This window comes from Belonocnema kinseyi, chromosome 4 (assembly GCF_010883055.1).
Source record: "Belonocnema kinseyi isolate 2016_QV_RU_SX_M_011 chromosome 4, B_treatae_v1, whole genome shotgun sequence".
Lineage (NCBI taxonomy): Eukaryota > Metazoa > Arthropoda > Insecta > Hymenoptera > Cynipidae > Belonocnema > Belonocnema kinseyi.
Genome location: NC_046660.1, coordinates 78,819,371 through 78,825,701, shown reverse-complemented (window position 1 = coordinate 78,825,701; position 6,331 = coordinate 78,819,371).

The window sequence follows — 6,331 nt, the reverse complement described above, 5'->3', positions numbered from 1 at the left end:
TATGCTTTTGTACCATGCATATTTCAAAAGATTAGTATATCTTAGCAAAGGTTAACTGATGATGCATGCACATATGTCTAAAGGGTGAAATTTTCCTGATGTTCCAGTGGAAATAATATTAAAATTTACATTTAAAATCACCTTGTTTTTTTGCAAGATAAAATTTACCACTAAATGTACAATAATAGAATAGCTGACAACGAATAATAAGTCTTATCTGTGAAAATATTAAGTTAAGACGATAATGTACAATTTCATAAAACTGTAAAATTATAAAATTTACAACCGATCGCATACCTTAAAATTAAACAAACTTTTAAAATAATGTGCACATGGTTTAATTATAATAGTTAATAATTTGAAATAATTTAGGGGTAGTTACCCTCTTCGATACGCTTTTTTTTCATAAACATACATAAATAACGTCATCGTCTTTTTTTGTGCAACACGTATTTTCTTCAATGTTTTCTGCTCAAGTTTCGACTTACTTTGCATTTCTATATATAATTAGGGGATGTTTTACCCATAGGCAATTCTTTAATTCATGTTGGATGGATTTTATTTCTCTCCCTTCGTTATAAAACTTTTTTAATTTGTCTTTGTGTGTGGTAAGTATCTATTATCATAGAAACCAAATAAAATATATTTAGAGGTAGCTAACCCCATTAGTATAAAATAATATTTTTTTTGTGCAACACTTAAGCTTTATGTTTGTATAAAGTGCAAAATATATATTAAAACAAACTTTTCCTATCAATTTATAAATTTTCAGCGTATTTGGAAATATGTAGGGGTGGTTTACCCAAACATAATTTTTTTATTCGTGTTTTCGATGTACTCTGTTTTATTCCTTCGCCCCAAACTATTTTTCCAATTTTCCTTGTATATGGAAAGTATATAATATCATATACACAAAATAAAATGTTTTAAGGGTGGCCACGCCCATTAATTTTTTTGCCGAAACAAGTCAACTTTACTTTCGTCTCAAGCTTAGCACCCTGTAAAAAATACGTTTTAAAACTGCACTTTGAAGTGTAAATTTACATATATTAAATGTCTCTTTAGATGCATTAAAATTACAGGCTAGAAAGAAAATTTCCACATGTTGTGTAGAATTACGTCTCTTACAGGTTTAATTCTATGAGTTTGCATGAACTCATACGACGTATTGAAAATCACTACGTTCAGAGTGTGTAAAAAAAGGACTCACGCTGTACATAGTAAAATTCCCCAGACAGCTAAAATTACTGACGGCGCATAAATTTCTATTTTCTAACGAAAATTTCTCCATTTTATAGTAATTTTAGATTCGTCCGTATAATATTCCACATTTGCGTAATTTTCGCGATAGAGCTTTTTTTTCGCTCGTTTGTTCGCGTTTTATGATTGAACGTACATTTTAGTTTGCAAACTTTATAACTGACTTTCGGCGAAAGCACAAATGCGAGTGACTGATTTTAAATTATAAATTTTATGACAAATTTTCCACTTTCCGTTGTTATATTTAACGTCGCATATTAAATTTTAGTTCAGTTGAGAATTTTACACTTTTGTACAATTTTAGACATTTCTATACTAATTCTACGACGCTGCGCGTGAGTCCACTTTTTACATACGTTTAGCGTAGTAAAATTCCACAACCTTTTTTACAGTGTGGGCTTTTTTCTCATTTGATACACTTTTAAAAAAGTTTATTTGCAATTTTTAGCAAACCATACTGTTAGACTATTTTGGATTTATTTCTATATTAATAAATTAATAAGGAATTAAGGATTACACAGCCACACAAAAAAGTGTGCGGATCTGATAACAAGACACACGTATTCCTACGGATTTTGGGGCACTGAATTCAAATTCGGTATCAAAAATCACCCATAATGTCATGGTTGAGCCATAACCTCAAAAAATTACGAAAAATCATGCAGTGAGGCAAATAAATTTCAAAATAATGCCAGTGATGCAAATTTTCACTTCAAAAACATGTCGACAAATGTGAAGGATCAACCCTTGCCTGATATCAACTTATTTAACATAACTTTACCCAGCAGAACCTGACCTGACATAACCAGAATTAACAGAAATTTATTGAACTACACGTAAAGCTCTGGAATCATATTTTCCCAGTAGCAAATGTGTGCTACATCGAATGGGTCAACTCGAGCCTAACCTAGAAATAAGTCTAACCTAGCCTAACTTAACCTAACCTCACAAAACACAATTAAACTGATTGTGTTGTCCCGTTGTTTTTGCGGTACCGTTTGAATCAGCTTGGGCTTAACCTGCAAAGAGGTCAAACCTATGCTAACCTAAAAAACCTAACCTAACCTAACTTAACTTCACGTAACACAATTAAACTCATTGTGTTGTCCCGTTGTGTTTGCGGTACCGTTTCATTCAGCTTCGGCTTAACCTACACAGAGGTTTAACCTATCCTAACCTAACAAAACCTGACCTAACATAACCCAGCCGAATGAAATTCAACCACATGTGTAGCTATGTAAGCGTACGGTTCCGAGTCTTAAATGTATGCTATATTTAATAGGCTAACTCGATCTTAACCTACAAATGAATCTAACTTAACAGAACATAACGAAATTTTGCTTAACGCAACACAACTAAACTTAAGTGTTCCCGTTGTAACACAATCAAATTCATTTCATTGTACTACAGGTGGTTAAAAATTTAGACGCGCATTACTCATTTGAAGAAACTTAGAACTACAAGTAGAATTGACCCCATTTCAATTAATCTCACAATGTTTGTATCAATTAAAATGTAGAACTGTAACTTAAACATGCAAATGAATAAGAGTTTTATTCAAAATTTTTATCTCTCTGCTTTTCTTAGACTTAAGGGATATATTTATACTATCTTTCGCGTTTGCATTTTATCTTGCTTTTTATCGTAATTAAATTCATTTATAGACCTACTTCAGTCTATTTTCTGCTTGCTATAACGTGTCCTTTTTTCTTCGAAGGAACGATGCAAAGGGTTACGCTTACGTTTAAGACCTTCAGTTGCCAGCGTAATCGGTTATGTTAGGTCAGGTTTTGTTAGGTTAGGATAAGTTAAACCTCTATTTAGGTTAAGCTGAAGCTGAATGAAACGGTACCGCAAACACAACGGGACAACACAATCAGTTTAATTGTGTTTCGTGAGGTTAGGTTAGGTTAGGCTAGGTTAAACTTATTTCTAGGTTAGTCTCGAGTTGACCCATTTGATGTAGCACACATTTGCTACTGAGAAAATATGCTTCCAGAGCTTTACGTCTAGTTCAATAAATTTCTGTTAATTTAGGTTAGGTGAGGTCAGGTTCTGTTGGGTAAAGTTATGTTAAATAAGTTGACATCAGGCAAGGGTTGATCCTTCACAGTTGTCGATATGTTTTTGAAGTGAACATTTGCATCACTGGCATTATTTTGAAATTTATTTGCCTCAGTGCATGATTTTTCGTCATTTTTTGAAGTTATGGCTCAACCATGACATTTTGATACCGAATTTTAATTCAGCGCCCCAAAATACATAGGAATACGTCTGTCTTGTTACCAGATCCGCACACTTTTTTTGTGTGGCTGTGTTATGAAAGAGATATTTTCAGTTTAGCCTTTATAGAGAAAACTTTATTTCAAATTAGGTTACTCATGTCTGCATAGGTCTGGTTTTCGAACATAAATTGCATCTTATCGTTCACCATAATTACGTTATAATCGTATATTTTAAGAAAATTAAATATGCTCTATCGAGCACCCTCTAGGTAGCCTTCCTAAAATGCTCAAACAGCGCCATGGTCAGCATCAAGTCTGAGCAGCTCGTACCCGTCACCACTAACGTCATGAGGTCAGCCTTCTGAGCGGCTATCAGTCCAGCCCCCGATGACTTTCAGCTTGTCGGTTATTGGGCTACCTTGTGCCTCTTTACAAGTTCAGCCCCCTAGCGTGGGTTGCCCTCTGAGCCTTTTCCTCGCTTTTGAGCCTCAGCGCTAGTTATCGGCGTTGTGGTCGCTGATGTATCGAGTATCGCGGCTGCGCCACTAGTCCGCTGCGCTTGCCTCTTCAGACTGATTGTCCGCTCCCGTTTCCATAGCCTCATTCAGAAGAATCGTCGATCCCTAAGCTTCCGGAAGAGCCAAGGGCACAGCCGCCGCCTGAGTTTGACCTGCCGAAGAGATAGATTAAGGGGAAAGGGTTATATCAGATCCGTCAGGGCCCAATCCCTTTCCTCCCTCCGCCACCTTACTTTCTAATTCTTCTTTTTTGAGATTATATATGCGTGAGCCATATTGGTCTCTACGAATAGCTAGAGAAATAAAAGGTTTGCCCCCGAAGAGCCCCGCATGCAAGATTAAAACTCGGTTAGGTGGTCCGGTGTCTGCGAGAGGCCGTTAAGACACCTTCGTAACCTCCAGGTGCCAAAGTGCCACTGGCATGATCACTCTTCATGAATAGCTTGGGGGGAGTGGGGTCGCATTAAGCGTGACTTTCGATAAATACTCGTTTGCAAGTTAACCTTCCAACGGAGGGCTGTTTCTTAGTCGCTGTGCGGGCCGCAGTTCATTCCTGTGCCGATTCTAAAAACTGGAGATCGGTCCAGGAGGGGCCTTGTCCAATATCCAGAAGGCTCGTGTTAGCTACTCTTTCACCCTTTTATCATACTACAATCATGCATACCAGGAGAGCTCCTTTATAGAGATCCTTTCCAAATCACCTAGAATAGCCCATGTATAAGGATCCTTTCATCCATATCCATGCGCATGCAGGCCGAAGTCCATTTTACCCCTATGTCCCACACGCTTAAGCCTCCTCACCAACTACAAGGTCTCACAGCCTCTAGAAGAGGATCGTAATTTCAGCATGGGTTACACGACTGTTGGTTCTCGCTCTTCCCGCACGATACTATATTTATCTCGCGCTTTACGCTCGATAATATATTTACCTCACGCTGAGCGCTCAGTCTTTGTATATTCCCCACACTTGTGCACATACTTTTCAAAACTAAAGGTCAAAGAATCGACAACCGTAATTGGTTGATTATGCATTCTCTTTAGTTAAAGCTGCTTCGGCTTTAACGAACACATTCTCATCACGTATATCTTACTTCGCACTCGTCTTTGACCCTCAAAACGTATATGAGTTCCATAAATGTCTATTATCACAATTCATAAAATGCATTGATATTAAAACACATGTAGTTTTATTGCCTCGTTTAAAAAGATACGCATTTAAAAATAACTTTGGTTATTAATTATTTTATTGCAACTTCTGTTGTTTTTTCAAAAACTTAATTGAATTTTCTATCGCATCGTGTTCTACATCGCACCTGTGGTGTCGAATTTCTTCATCTCCAAATGATTCACTAAAAGTGTTTTTCAAAGCGTCCAGTGTGGAGAGTCTAGTCACAATAACAGTCTCACGAGTTCACATTTATATAATTCAGAATCTTTGAAATACTGTAAAATGATTGATTGAAAAAATGTAATTTTTGATTTCATTATTTGTTTACGCTGCCAAGATTTGAATCTTCTATTTTTCAAGCAAATTGAAAAATTTGTTATGATAATCTTGTAAGGCATTCAAAAAGCAACATTTTGATTTCGTCAAAAAAGGTCATCGGCATAAATTGTGCTTCTTTATGTACATAATGAATATCCGTAAGAAACATTGGCAAATATTGAAAAAAGTAGTCTCAAAAATATTCAAAATCTGCTCACTTTTTAAATTTTTATCGAAAATGGCTGGCTAACGAACTTGCCGTTCATTTTAGGATACTAAAAGATCGTATCAAAGGACAATCTAATCTGTATATTCTTTTGAGGGTTATCGTGCCAACAAACTAAAAAAACCATCCACGAACAGGCGGAAATAGACCGACAGTCAGACAAATTCATAAAAGCATCGTATTCTTGTGCGTTTTTTTCGAACCCCCTGAACATCGTTTTCAAAAAAGGAATTATTTGGCGGCAAAGAATGTGAAGTTTGTTGCAAAAGAATATTATTTGCAGCAAAAAGATTGTTTTTGCGACAATTAAAAATAATCAGAAACTTAAATTTAAAAGACATTGACTGATCCTTCACATTTCTGTGGAAGATACCGTGCATCCTCTTATCGAGGAGCTGTTCATGAAAGTTTTTCTCTTGTGTTTTCTTAATCCGGGCTTTCAGGAGTGAGTACTCGAGATAGATTATATTTGATGCATTTTTTCACCTCTAATACTGAAGTCAAGTCCGCGTGTTTCAGCAGCCTCCTGCGCTGCTTTGTACAGAAATGCTCCTTTGCCCACTTCTTCGTGATTCCTGACCATTTTAAGAAGAGGGTCTCTTCCATTTGCAACTCT